Source organism: Dermacentor andersoni, chromosome 1, assembly GCF_023375885.2.
Source record: "Dermacentor andersoni chromosome 1, qqDerAnde1_hic_scaffold, whole genome shotgun sequence".
Lineage (NCBI taxonomy): Eukaryota > Metazoa > Arthropoda > Arachnida > Ixodida > Ixodidae > Dermacentor > Dermacentor andersoni.
This window is the reverse complement of record NC_092814.1, coordinates 349124803-349140544: the sequence shown is the minus strand read 5'-3', so window position 1 is coordinate 349140544 and position 15742 is coordinate 349124803. Positions and strand designations below refer to the sequence as shown.

The 15742-nt window shown below is 43.2% G+C and overlaps 1 pseudogene; it reads left to right on the top strand.

The window, feature by feature from the left end:
* The first annotated feature begins 1786 nt into the window (after positions 1-1786).
* Positions 1787-15255, top strand: LOC126516572 (putative nuclease HARBI1; annotated as a pseudogene).
* Positions 15256-15742: the final 487 nt, after the last annotated feature.

Genomic DNA, 15742 nt, shown 5'->3' with positions numbered 1-15742 from the left:
GGGCTCAGTGAGGTCAGGAGGACAAATGAAGCATATACAGGGCTAAAAAGCTGGCATGTCCTGTGCTACCGGTGCTTAGTGGAGAGACAAGAAGTAGGAGTCGGATTCCTGATTAACAAGTATATAGCTGGTAACATACAGGAATTCTATAGCATTAACGAGAGGGTGGCTAATCTTGTGAAACTTAATAAGATGTACAAATTGAAGGTCGTACAGGCTTACGCGCCTACATCCAGTCATAATGACCAGCAAGTCGAAAGCGTCTATGAAGACGTTGAATCGGCGATGGGTAAAGTAAAACAAAATACACTATACTGATGGGCGACGTCAAGTCAGAATAGGCAAGAAGCAGGCTGGGGACAAGTCAGTGGGGGAATATGGCATACGTTATAGCAGGGGAGAGTTATATAGTAGAGTTTGCAAAATGGAATAGTTTGCGGATAATGAATACCTTCTTCCGCAAGCGGGAGAACCGAAAGTGGACGTGGAGGAGCCCGAATATAATCTTAATCCATAAGAAAGGGGACGCCAAAGACATGAAAAATTATAGACCGATCAGCTTACTGTCTGTTGCCTAGAAATTATTTACTAAGGTAATCGCAAATAAAATCAGGAACACCTTAGACTTCTGACAACCAAAGGACCAGGCAGAATTTCGTAAAGGCTACTCAACAATAGACCATATTCACACTATCAATCAGGTGATAGAGAAATGTGCGGAATATAACCAACCCTTATATATAGCTTTCATTGATTACGAGAAAGCGTCTGATTCAGTCGAAGCCACAGCAGTCATGGAAAATAAAATATTATGGTGTTTTACGTGCCAAAACCACTTTCTGATTATGAGGCACGCCGTAGTGGAGGACTCCGGAAATTTCGACCACCTGGGGATCTTTAGCGTGCACCTAAATCTAAGTACACGGGTGTTTTCGCATTTCGCCTCCATCGAAATGCGGCCTACATGGCCGGGATTCGATCCCGCGACCTCGTGCTCAGCAGCCCAACACCATAGCCACTGAGCAACCACGGCGGGTGGCAGTCATGGAGGAATTACGGAATCAGGGCGAAGACGAGCCGTATGTAAAAATACTGAAAGATATCTATAGCGGCTCCACAGCCACCGTAGTCCTCCGTAAAGAAAGCAACAAAATCCCAATAAAGAAAGGCGTCAGGCAGGGAGACACGATCTCTCCAATGCTATTCACAGCGTGTGTACAGGAGGTATTCAGAGAGCTGGATTGGGAAGAATTGGGGATGAGAGTTAATGGCGAATACCTTAGTAACTCGCGCTTCGCTGATGATCTTGCCTTGCTTAGTAACTCAGGGGAGCAATTGCAATGCATGCTCACTGACCTGGACAGGCAAAGCAGAAGGGTGGATCAAAAAATGAATGAGTAGAAATCTTAAGTAATGTTTAACAGTCTCGGAAGAGAACAGCAGTTTACCATAGGTAGCGAGGCATTGGAAGTTGTAAGGGAATACATCTACTTAGGGCAGGTAGTCATCGCGGATCCGGATAATGAGACTGATGTTGAATTCCAATGGCGGTGTCGGAGCAAGTTTTTTTGCTCGTTTCGGAGCAAGATTGTTCCAATCACAGAGTGAGGGCGGGAGTAAGGTGTTCCAATGAGAGAGTCGGAGTGGATTCAGAGCGGGAGTCACTCCGTGGAGCAGAAAAAGATGCTCCGCGAAAATCGACGGAGTGGACCGGAACTCTGCATGACGTATTTCCTTTACCACGTTTGTCTGCTGAGAGGCGCCACCGGTCCCGACTCGCGACGACATGAACGGCTCGGCTGGTTCGGCAAAGCGTGCGGCATTGCTTCTGCTACTCGAAAGCGACAGCTCCGAGTCGGAAAGCTCAAGTTCCGACACGAGCGATTGCTCGGATAGTGACAGAGACGCTGAAACTGCCGCTTACGAGCGGGAATTCGACAGGATGTTTCGCATTCCCGCAAAGAGGCCTAAAGTAGTCGGCTTCATCGAGGACGTCGTGCGGCAGTACTCGGACGATGAGGTAAGGAAAAAAAAAAGGAAAGCAGCATACTCATGGTTTAACACGCTGTGGTGCTTTCGTTTCTGTTTCTTTTTTTGTGCAGTTACGAAGGCACTTCAGGCTATCTCGACCTTTGGCGGAAAAGTTGATCGTCGACTTTGCCGCGTCGTCAATGTGCCCTTCGGGCACACATGGAAGGGTTCCAGCGAAATCTGCGGAAAAGCATATCTTGTCTTTTATCTGGTTAGTTCTCGCCTTTTTTCTATGCACCTGCCAAATTACGAACGATAAATGAAACGCGAAAGAGTCGGATGCCTGCATAAAAACGCATTTGACTACGAGCTTGTTGCTTGTAGTGCACTGTAGTCTGAAGCTGCCTTTTCGGATGCGTGTAATCCCACTGCGCAGGTACGCGGCCAACAAAACGTGCATGAGAAATGTGGCCAGCGGGTTCGACTTGTTGGAAAGCTCTATTTACTGAATCCTTCATAGAATAGCCGACTTCCTCCTGACTCTGGGACAGTCGTTGATAAAATTGCCTGCTGACCTGGAGAACCTCACTAGAAGTTTTGAGAAGGTTTGTTTTGATTTTCTTTACCTATAAGAAGCAATGAATATCGGCCAGCCAAGTTTTATTCATATCGCAATATCACTGCGCACGTTTTATTGTTTGCTATTTCAAGCTATATAATGCTGGACCTTCAAGAAAACGTGATAGCTTGTGATGATAACACTCAGAATTTATACCAGTGGTGGTCGAAACATTCAGCCTAAAAGTATCTCTTGGGATCACAGCCAATTCCTTGCTTAGGAATGATGCTGCATGCTTTGTCATCACCCACAATAGTAGATGTCTGTTTAGATTTCCGGGCGTACAATGCGATATAGACCATGTATGCTTTGGCAAGCAAATTCTCATTACCTGCTTCAATTCGATTAAGGGAAGATACACGGGGTTTGTTTTATTTTCTCTCCCATTTTGTCATAGTAAAAAGAGAAGTCGATAGTAAAAAAACATGTAATATGTTGTGTGCACGGCAGTGTATGCTGCCTTCAGTACTTCTCAAAGTTGCATTTGGTTTGTATTTTGTTTCTTTAACTTAAAATAAATGGTGCTGTGCCATGAAGGGTATGCTGTTAACGGGAGTTAATGGGTATGAGCACCAGTATTTCCTGTTAAAACTCCTTGCAAATGCTCATCTTATGTTCAGACATGGATGATATCGGTCAATACAAGTGTATGACTTGCTTGCAGGTGTCTGGAATGCCTGATGTTGTTGGTTGCATAGATGGGTCGTAGGTCAAGATACAGTGCCCGGAGAAGGTTGCTTCGACATATTGTAACAGGCACCACTACCTTTCACTCACACTACAGGCCGTCTGCGATGACAAAAAGCGCTTCCTGGATACATTCATTGGAAGCTCAAGCAAAATGCATGATTCGCATGTGTTCAGCTTGTCGCCACTTTCAAAGAAAATATCTGCAGTATGTCAGGGGTCTTACCATCTTTTAGGGGACGCAGCGTATCCACTGCTGGAACACCTGTTGACACCCTACAGGGATTATGGTGCTTTAACAAAGCAGCAAAAACAATTTAATTATACGTTTTCAGCCACAAGAGTCCTCATCGAAAATGCATTTAGCACCCTCAAAAAGCGCTTCAGACAGCTGATGTATCTTGAGCTCCGCACTATTCCCTGGCTCAATAAGTTTATCATAAGCTGCTGTGTTTTCCACAACTTGTGCATTGAGTATGGTGATGTAGAGCCAGATGATGATGATAATGAACAAGTACCCAATGACGCTCAGTGGCAGAATTGCAGTGCTAATCATATTGACAAATCCGGTGAAGAGGGAGCACTGCGCAGGCTTGGAGAAATTAAGTGCACGAAAGTCTTGGCAAAGCTCCTGTAGAAAAACTGTGGTCACTAAACCATCCTGCTCCAAACTGTAGTTTTCCTTTAGCTCCAAAACACCAAAAGCCACTTTAATGACAGCACTAGGCTTCACGCGTAATCATGCAATGATGGTATGACATTCTTTGTAGCCCTGTAATTCATCATCATCATCAGCCTGGTTACGCCCACTGCAGAGCAAAGGCCTATCCTATACTTCAACTACCCCGGTCATGTACTAATTGTGGCCATGTCGTCCCTGCAAACTTCTTAATCTCATCCGCCCGCCTAACTTTCTGCCGCCCCCTGCTACGCTTCTCTTGGAATCCAGTCCGTAACCCTTAATGACCATCGGCTATCTTCCATCCTCATTACATGTCCTGCCCATGCCCATTTCTTTTTCTTGATTTCAACTAAGGTGTTATTAACTCGCAGTTGTTCCCTCACCCAATCTGCTCTTTTCTTATCCCTTAACGTTACACCCATCATTCTTTCCATAGCTCGTTGCGTCGTCCTCAATTTAAGTAGAACCATTTTCGTAAGCCTCCAGGTGTCTGCCCCGTAGGTGAGTACTGGTAAGACACAGCTGTTATACACTTTTCTCTTGAGGGATAATGGCAACCTGCTGTTCATAATCTGAGAATGCCTGCCACACGCAACCCAGCCCATTCTTATTCTTCTGATTATTTCAGTCTCATGATCTGGATCCGCGGTCACTACCTGCCGTAAGTAGATGTATTCTCTTACCACTTCCAGTGCCTCGCTACCTATTGTAAATTGCTGTTCTCTTCCGAGACTGTTAAACATTACTTTAGATTTCTGCAGATTAATTTTTAGACCCACTCATCTGCTTTGCCTTTCCAAGTCAGTGAGCATGCATTGCAGTTGGTCCCCTGAGTTACTAAACAAGGCAATATCATCAGCGAATCGCAAGTTACTAAGGTATTCTCCATTAACTCTTATCCCCAATTCTTCGCAATCCAGGTCTCTGAATACCTCCTGTAAACACGCTGTGAATAGCATTGGAGAGATCGTATCTCCCTGCCTGACGCCTTTCTTTATTGGGACTTTGCTGCTTTCTTTATGGAAGACTACGGTGGCTGTGGAGCTGCCATAGATATCTTTCAGTACTTTTACATACGGCTCGTCTACGCCCTGATTCCGTAATTCCTCCATGACTGCCACCCGCCGTGGTTGCTCAGTGGCTATGGTGTTGGGCTGCTGAGCACGAGGTCGCGGGATCGAATCCCGGCCATGTAGGCCGCATTTCGATGGAGGCGAAATGCGAAAACACCCGTGTACTTAGATTTAGGTGCACGCTAAAGATCCCCAGGTGCTGAGGTTTCTGTCGAAACCTCAGCAGTCATGGAGGCATTATGGAATTATGCCATTAGTAATTATGGAACCGCTTTCTCGTAATCAATGAAAGCTATATATAAGGGTTGGTTATATTCCGCACATTTCTCTATCACCTGATTGATAGTGTGAATATGGTCTATTGTTGAGTAGCCTTTACGGAATCCTGCCTGGTCCGTAATTACTTGGATGTAAACATGAGAACCACTAGCTCCGACGCTGTATTGGAGCTGGTGCATCGAAATAAAGTCCATGCAGTAGTTGGGGGCTGCGGTATGTGTACTACGCCTTTAAATACACTAAGACATGTTTGGCACTGTACACTTTCATTTGAACAAGCCGATATTGTCGGGCACTGGAATTTTTTTATTCCTCTTCAAGGCCAAGAGCACGGCTTAGAAGCCTGATTTTTCTTAATGTTGTTTTGCTTTTTCTTGCCGAATACGTTCCTTGTATTCTTGCCTTAACAAGCTCGCTTAACAATTCTTAACAAAGCTCGTTTTTTTTTCTTTTTCTCTTGAATTTTGCTCATTTCTTTGAAGAAAACCTTCATCTCCAGCATTCTGGAACGTGAGGGCTGAGGCTTTTTGGGTATAGGCACCTTTGTCAATGCTTGGCTCGGCGCTAGGCTTGCAGACTCCTGGCTGTCTGATGCTGGGCTGGCCGAAGCCTGGCAGGCCGACGCCTGGCTGGCTGGCCTCTTGACAGCAACAACGCCAGAGCTGTCCCTCAGCTCTTCGGGCTCGAGGCTGTCGTCTAGCCAGCGTATTCTGGCTACTTCATCTTCGAAAGGCACTTCACACGGGGAATTCCCGGATTTGTTGTTTGAGCTGTAGCGCTTCTTTTTCTACGCATGACAGTTTTACAGCGGCTGCAGCACTGCTCACCGGTTTTTAGAACTCCGAGTGCCTCTGTAATATTGGCTGCAATACGGCTGAACATCAGCTTTTTATTTTTGAATTTCTTTCAACTGTCCAATCTCAGCAGTGTACTGCTCATAATGATCAAATAGTAGCTTTGTTTCCCCGGCTGTCCATTCACAGCCTGTACCTGCAAACAAAAAGTGCATGAGGTAGTTGTAGAGGTGTTACAGCTGCATTAAACGATTGTATGTGCTGTTTTGATTTGTGTAGTGCTCGTGCTTGCAGCGATCTTTTGAAGCTTATTTTATGATTTCTCCATCCTGTATCGGCCTTTGGGCTAACAGTATCAATAAATAAATAATATGTCATCATAAATGGACTCACTGTGCTGCAATTTCGCTGAACATTAGCTTTTTATTTTTGAATTTTTTCAACGGCCCAATCTCAGCAAAGTACTGCTCATAATAATCAAATAGCAGCTTTGTTTCCCCGGCTGTCCATTCGCAGCGTGTACCTGCAAACAAGTAGTGCATGAGGTAGTTGTAGAGGTGTTACAGCTGCATTAAGCGATTGTATGTGCTGGTTTGATTTGTGTAGTGCTCGTGTTTGCAGCGATCTTTTGAAGCTTATTGTATGATTTCTCCATCCTGTATCGGCCTTTGGGCTAACAGTATTAATAAATAAATTATATGTCGTCATAAATGGACTCACTGTGCTGCAATTTGGCTGAACATTAGCTTTTTATTTTTGAATTTCTTTCAACTGTCCAATCTCAGCAAAGTACTGCTCATAATAATCAAATAGCAGCTTTGTTTCCCCGGCTGTCCATTCACAGCCTGTACCTGCAAACAAAAAGTGCATGAGGTAGTTGTAGAGGTGTTACAGCTGCATTAAACGATTGTATGTGCTGTTTTGATTTGTGTAGTGCTCGTGCTTGCAGCGATCTTTTGAAGCTTATTTTATGATTTTTCCATCCTGTATCGGCCTTTGGGCTAACAGTATCAATAAATAAATAATATGTCATCATAAATGGACTCACTGTGCTGCAATTTGGCTGAACATTAGCTTTTTATTTTTGAATTTCTTTCAACTGTCCAATCTCAGCAAAGTACTGCTCATAATAATCAAATAGCAGCTTTGTTTCCCCGGCTGTCCATTCACAGCCTGTACCTGCAAACAAAAAGTGCATGAGGTAGTTGTAGAGGTGTTACAGCTGCATTAAACGATTGTATGTGCTGTTTTGATTTGTGTAGTGCTCGTGCTTGCAGCGATCTTTTGAAGCTTATTTTATGATTTCTCCATCCTGTATCGGCCTTTCTGCTAACACTATCAATAAATAAATAATATGTCATCATAAATGGACTCACTGTGCTGCACTTTGGCTGAACATTAGCTTTTTATTTTTGAATTTTTTCAACGGCCCAATCTCAGCAAAGTACTGCTCATAATAATCAAATAGCAGCTTTGTTTCCCCGGCTGTCCATTCGCAGCGTGTACCTGCAAACAAGTAGTGCATGAGGTAGTTGTAGAGGTGTTACAGCTGCATTACGCGATTGTATGTGCTGGTTTGATTTGTGTAGTGCTCGTGTTTGCAGCGATCTTTTGAAGCTAATTGTATGATTTCTCCATCCTGTATCGGCCTTTGGGCTAACAGTATCAATAAATAAATTATATGTCGTCATAAATGGACTCACTGTGCTGCAATTTGGCTGAACATTAGCTTTTTATTTTTGAATTTCTTTCAACTGTCCAATCTCAGCAAAGTACTGCTCATAATAATCAAATAGCAGCTTTGTTTCCCCGGCTGTCCATTCACAGCCTGTACCTGCAAACAAAAAGTGCATGATGTAGTTGTAGAGGTGTTACAGCTGCATTAAACGATTGTATGTGCTGTTTTGATTTGTGTAGTGCTCGTGCTTGCAGCGATCTTTTGAAGCTTATTTTATGATTTTTCCATCCTGTATCGGCCGTTGGGCTAACAGTATCAATAAATAAATAATATGTCATCATAAATGGACTCACTGTGCTGCAATTTGGCTGAACATTAGCTTTTCATTTTTGAATTTCTTTCAACTGTCCAATCTCAGCAAAGTACTGCTCATAATAATCAAATAGCAGCTTTGTTTCCCCGGCTGTCCATTCACAGCCTGTACCTGCAAACAAAAAGTGCATGAGGTAGTTGTAGTGGTGTTACAGCTGCATTAAACGATTGTATGTGCTGTTTTGATTTGTGTAGTGCTCGTGCTTGCAGCGATCTTTTGAAGCTTATTTTATGATTTCTCCATCCTGTATCGGCCTTTCTGCTAACACTATCAATAAATAAATAATATGTCATCATAAATGGACTCACTGTGCTGCAATCTGGCTGAACATTAGCTTTTTATTTTTGAATTTTTTCAACGGCCCAATCTCAGCAAAGTACTGCTCATGATAATCAAATAGCAGCTTTGTTTCCCCGGCTGTCCATTCACAGCCTGTACCTGCAAACAAAAAGTGCATGAGGTAGTTGTAGAGGTGTTACAGCTGCATTAAGCGATTGTATGTGCTGGTTTGATTTGTGTAGTGCTCGTGTTTGCAGCGATCTTTTGAAGCTTATTTTATGATTTCTCCATCCTGTATCGGCCTTTGGGCTAACAGTATCAATAAATAAATAATATGTCGTCATAAATGGACTCACTGTGCTGCAATCTGGCTGACCATTAGCTTTTTATTTTTCAATTTTTTCAACGGCCCAATCTCAGCAAAGTACTGCTCATAGTAATCAAATAGCAGCTTTGTTTCCCCGGCTGTCCATTCGCATCGTGTACCTGCAAACAAATAGTGCATGAGGTAGTTGTAGAGGTGTTACAGCTGCATTAAGCAATTGTATGTGCTGGTTAGATTTGTGTAGTGCTCGTGTTTGCAGCGATCTTTTGAAGCTTATTGTATGATTTCTCCATCCTGTATCGGCCTTTGGGCTAACACTATCAATAAATAAATAATATGTCATCATAAATGGACTCACTGTGCTGCAATTTCGCTGAACATTAGCTTTTTATTTTTGAATTTTTTCAACGGCCCAATCTCAGCAAAGTACTGCTCATAATAATCAAATAGCAGCTTTGTTTCCCCGGCTGTCCATTCACAGCCTGTACCTGCAAACAAAAAGTGCATGAGGTAGTTGTAGAGGTGTTACAGCTGCATTAAACGATTGTATGTGCTGTTTTGATTTGTGTAGTGCTCGTGCTTGCAGCGATCTTTTGAAGCTTATTTTATGATTTCTCCATCCTGTATCGGCCTTTGGGCTAACAGTATCAATAAATAAATAATCTGTCATCATAAATGGACTCACTTTGCTGCAATTTGGCTGAACATTAGCTTTTTATTTTTGAATTTTTTTCAACTGTCCAATCTCAGCAAAGTATTGCTCATAATAATGAAATAGCAGCTTTGTTTCCCCGGCTGTCCATTCGCAGCGTGTACCTGCAAACAAATAGTGCATGAGGTAGTTGTAGAGGTGTTACAGCTGCATTAAGCAATTGTATGTGCTGGTTAGATTTGTGTAGTGCTCGTGTTTGCAGCGATCTTTTGAAGCTTATTGTATGATTTCTCCATCCTGTATCGGCCTTTCGGCTAACACTATCAATAAATAAATAATATGTCATCATAAATGGACTCACTGTGCTGCAATTTGGCTGAACATCAGCTTTTTATTTTTGTATTTTTTCAACGGCCCAATCTCAGCAAAGTACTGCTCATAATAATCAAATAGCAGCTTTGTTTCCCCGGCTGTCCATTCGCAGCGTGTACCTGCAAACAAATAGTGCATGAGGTAGTTGTAGAGGTGTTACAGCTGCATTAAACGATTGTATGTGCTGGTTTGATTTGTGTAGTACTCGTGTTTGCAGCGATCTTTTGAAGCTTATTTTATGATTTCTCCATCCTGTATCGGCCTTTGGGCTAACAGTATCAATAAATAAATAATATGTCGTCATAAATGGACTCACTGAGCTGCAATTTGGCTGAACATCAGCTTTTTATTTTTGTATTTTTTCAACGGCCCAATCTCAGCAAAGTACTGCTCATAATAATCAAATAGCAGCTTTGTTTCCCCGGCTGTCCATTCGCAGCGTGTACCTGCAAACAAATAGTGCATGAGGTAGTTGTAGAGGTGTTACAGCTGCATTAAGCAATTGTATGTGCTGGTTAGATTTGTGTAGTGCTCGTGTTTGCAGCGATCTTTTGAAGCTTATTGTATGATTTCTCCATCCTGTATCGGCCTTTGGGCTAACAGTATCAATAAAAAAATAATATGTCGTCATAAATGGACTCACTGTGCTGCAATTTGGCTGAACATTAGCTTTTTATTTTTGAATTTCTTTCAACTGTCCAATCTCAGCAAAGTACTGCTCATAATAATCAAATAGCAGCTTTGTTTCCCCGGCTGTCCATTCGCAGCGTGTACCTGCAAACAAATAGTGCATGAGGTAGTTGTAGAGGTGTTACAGCTGCATTAAGCAATTGTATCTGCTGGTTAGATTTGTGTAGTGCTCGTGTTTGCAGCGATCTTTTGAAGCTTATTGTATGATTTCTCCATCCTGTATCGGCCTTTCGGCTAACACTATCAATAAATAAATAATATGTCATCATAAATGGACTCACTGTGCTGCAATTTGGCTGAACATTAGCTTTTTATTTTTGAATTTTTTCAACGGCCCAGTCTCAGCAAAGTACTGCTCATAATAATCAAATAGCAGTTTTGTTTCCCCGGCTGTCCATTCACAGCCTGTACCTGCAAACAAAAAGTGCATGAGGTAGTTGTAGAGGTGTTACAGCTGCATTAAGCGATTGTATGTGCTGGTTTGATTTGTGTAGTACTCGTGTTTGCAGCGATCTTTTGAAGCTTATTTTATGATTTCTCCATCCTGTATCGGCCTTTGGGCTAACAGTATCAATAAATAAATAATATGTCGTCATAAATGGACTCACTGAGCTGCAATTTGGCTGAACATCAGCTTTTTATTTTTGTATTTTTTCAACGGCCCAATCTCAGCAAAGTACTGCTCATACTAATCAAATAGCAGCTTTGTTTCCCCGGCTGTCCATTCGCAGCGTGTACCTGCAAACAAATAGTGCATGAGGTAGTTGTAGAGGTGTTACAGCTGCATTAAGCAATTGTATGTGCTGGTTAGATTTGTGTAGTGCTCGTGTTTGCAGCGATCTTTTGAAGCTTATTGTATGCTTTCTCCATCCTGTATCGGCCTTTGGGCTAACAGTATCAATAAATAAATAATATGTCGTCATAAATGGACTCACTGTGCTGCAATTTGGCTGAACATTAGCTTTTTATTTTTGAATTTTTTCAACGGCCCAATCTCAGCAAAGTACTGCTCATAATAATCAAATAGCAGCTTTGTTTCCCCGGCTGTCCATTCACAGCCTGTACCTGCAAACAAAAAGTGCATGAGGTAGTTGTAGAGGTGTTACAGCTGCATTAAACGATTGTATGTGCTGGTTAGATTTGTGTAGTGCTCGTGTTTGCAGCGATCTTTTGAAGCTTATTGTATGATTTCTCCATCCTGTATCGGCCTTTGGGCTAACAGTATCAATAAAAAAATAATATGTCGTCATAAATGGACTCACTGTGCTGCAATTTGGCTGAACATTAGCTTTTTATTTTTGAATTTCTTTCAACGGCCCAATCTCAGCAAAGTACTGCTCATACTAATCAAATAGCAGCTTTGTTTCCCCGGCTGTCCATTCGCAGCGTGTACCTGCAAACAAATAGTGCATGAGGTAGTTGTAGAGGTGTTACAGCTGCATTAAGCAATTGTATGTGCTGGTTAGATTTGTGTAGTGCTCGTGTTTGCAGCGATCTTTTGAAGCTTATTGTATGATTTCTCCATCCTGTATCGGCCTTTGGGCTAACAGTATCAATAAATAAATAATATGTCGTCATAAATGGACTCACTGTGCTGCAATTTGGCTGAACATTAGCTTTTTATTTTTGAATTTTTTCAACGGCCCAATCTCAGCAAAGTACTGCTCATAATAATCAAATAGCAGCTTTGTTTCCCCGGCTGTCCATTCACAGCCTGTACCTGCAAACAAAAAGTGCATGAGGTGTTACAGCTGCATTAAACGATTGTATGTGCTGTTTTGATTTGTGTAGTGCTCGTGCTTGCGAGCGATCTTTTGAAGCTTATTGTATGATTTCTCCATCCTGTATCGGCCTTTCTGCTAACACTATCAATAAATAAATAATATGTCGTCATAAATGGACTCACTGTGCTGCAATTTGGCTGAACATTAGCTTTTTATTTTTGAATTTCTTTCAACTGTCCAATCTCAGCAAAGTACTGCTCATAATAATCAAATAGCAGCTTTGTTTCCCCGGTTGTCCATTCACAGCCTGTACCTGCAAACAAAAAGTGCATGAGGTAGTTGTAGAGGTGTTACAGCTGCATTAAACGATTGTATGTGCTGTTTTGATTTGTGTAGTGCTCGTGCTTGCAGCGATCTTTTGAAGCTTATTGTATGATTTCTCCATCCTGTATCGGCCTTTGGGCTAACAGTATCAATAAATAAATAATATGTCGTCATGTACGGACTCACTGTGCTGCAATTTGGCTGAACATTAGCTTTTTATTTTTGAATTTTTTTCAACGGTCCAATCTCAGCAAAGTATTGCTCATAATAATCAAATAGCAGCTTTGTTTCCCCCGGCTGTCCATTCGCAGCGTGTACCTGCAAACAAATAGTGCATGAGGTAGTTGTAGAGGTGTTACAGCTGCATTAAGCAATTGTATGTGCTGGTTAGATTTGTGTAGTGCTCGTGTTTGCAGCGATATCTTGAAGCTTATTTTATGATTTCTGCATCCTGTATCGGCCTTTCGGCTAACACTATCAATAAATAAATAATATGTCATCATAAATGAACTCACATTGTTTCTCATTCTTTCGGCTCTTTTCCGGCACTGTTGATGGAAAAACCAAATGCAACATTATTCATTGCCCTGGATTCATAAAGGTGGCATATATGAAGCGACATAACCATTACGAAGTTGTACTCTGTGACATGTTGCAGTACATTGAACCACCACGCGCATTTCATGCAACTACGTAAGCAAATAATTAAGCCATGTCAGGCTTCCTAACACAGCTTAACAAAATAACTCGGTGTTTGCTGCGCTACCTCATCTCAACACGAAATTTCGAATAATAGCGTAATATAAACGTGCACAGTGCCACGCAAGTTCAATATTTGCTCAACACATGGTGCACATTCTTGACTACATTACACACGCTTAGCATGATGCAACGTTCCTGACCAGGTGGCTGTTAATTAAAATTACCGTACGGTCCTTCTGGCCTGAAATGGACAGTGACGCTTCAGGAAAAGCAATATGTAGATTTCTGTGGCACTGAGACTGATTTGAAAATTGGATGCACTTACCGTCCTGACCTACATAACAGCACAACTCCATTCGGCAGCAGAATATGCACTCGCACTGATCCCTCCGCTAAAATTTCGTGGGAGACAAATTATCAGGCACGTGACACTACTTCATTGCTTCTTCGCGACATATAAGGCTAGATAACTTCTGCACCACGACGGACACACAGGAAAATGCACAATACAATGACCGATGCAATGCGTTTGAGTGAAACGAACACATCAGCAGTAAAGCTACTACGCAACTGAAATGTAGCGTCAACAGACAATTGCTCCACGCAACACGTGCGTTCCATTGAACTTACAGCACAGTGTTCAAGTTGCGAAGAGACCTACCATGTTTGTCCGCATCCTGTGTGCTCACCATAGGAAGCAAAAGCCGCTGCACGCTTGCCGAGATATCCATTTCGCACTTTTGAAGAAACAACAGGTGAACGGCGCTGAGCTGAAGAGACAAGTGACCGGCGCGGCGGTGCTGGGAGCAAACAGCGGAAGGAAATGACAACACGCAAGGTATCCTGGGTAACTCGGCGATATAAGTTCCGTTTCCGCCTTGCTCCGGCGGCGCAGGTTGTGTTCCACTCGCGGATTTGGAGGCGTCGCTCTATGCCAGAGTCGAGTGCTCGCTCGCGGAGTCCGTCGGCTGCTCCGACTCCGCCATTGGAATTCAACATGAAATAATCAGAAGATTAAGAATGGGCTGGGGTTCGTTGGGCAGGCATTCTCAGATCATGAACAGCAGGTCGCCATTATCCTTCAAAAGTGTGTAACATCTTTGTCTTACCAGCACTCACCTACGGGGCAGAAACCTGCAGGCTAACGAAAAGGGTTCTACTTAAATTGAGGACGACGCAACGAGCTATGGAAAGAAGAATGATGGGTGTAACGTTAAAGGATAATAGAGAGCAGATTGGGTGAGGGAACAAACCCGAGTTAATGACATCTTAGTTGAAATAAAAAAAAAAGAAATCGGCATGGGCAGGGCATGTAATGAGGAGGGAAGATAACCGATGGTCATTAGGGTTACGGACTGGATTCCAAGAGAAGGGAAGCATAGCAAGGGGCGGCAGAAAGTTAGGTGGGCGCACGAGATTAGGAAGTTTGCAGGGACAACATGGCCATGATTAGCACATGACCGCGGTAGTTGGAGAAGTATGGGAGAGGCGCTTGCACTGCAGTGGGCGTAGCCAGGCTGATGATGATGATGATGAATAGAGGGCGTCTCTGACAGATCCTTTGTTGACTTGCGACGTTGAACTGTTCAATCTCGTTGAAACGAGGCAACAGTTGTGTCGCGGCGACGCCAGTAAATAACAATAATAATTTCTAACACAAGCGAAGGAGAAGGCTGCACATGCTTAAAAATCGCCCTCCATAGAGATATGACAACAACAGGCAGACAGCTGCGTACAGAACAGTCAACTCTGGCCTCATCATAGGAGACGTCTGAGGGATAAAAGAGTTTCGAGTAAAGCGCGTGGACATACCTTGCGCAGATTTGCGACGCCTGGACTCCCGCAACTACGGACATATGGGTGGGCGTGGCCGTGTACGACGTCATCTATGTCCGCAGATCCACTATGTGCGACCCCTTGTGGATCAACGGCACCTGGTCTCGGTTCCGCTTCCTGCTGAGGCTACGCGATTTCCTCCACCAGGAGCACCCCGAGGAAAGCATATGCGCAGAATGCGTCCGCGTCCTGTGATTTACGGCGCACGTATGGGCGGCGAGATAGAAACAAAAGATAGAAAAGCTCGGTACACAAACGTGGCGCGACAACCGTGGTGGACGCGATGCGTGCATGAGTCTGTGTAATCGTTTCTTTCCTCTACACAACGATACCTAAGTAAGGTACTATCAGCGTCAAATGAAAGTTGAACAGCAGAGCGCGTGGCCCAAGCATAAATGAAGATATCGTGCGCACCGTCCAGTCATCACAATTGACAGGCGCGCACATCCGGTTAGGCCGCACTACGAGATCCATCTCTAGTGAGATAATTTCGCTTCTGTCCTGGTTCTTACACTTGTTATGGAGAAAAATGATAAATAAAAATGAAGCTAAAATATTGCAGTTTACGACGAGTCTTGTCGCACAGATCGCCGAAACAACCAGTGCAGTCCGCGCGAACAGCTATGCGCGTGGTGCAGTTTGCACCGTCATCGCATGGTCCCGCGCGGGCGAATCTATATGT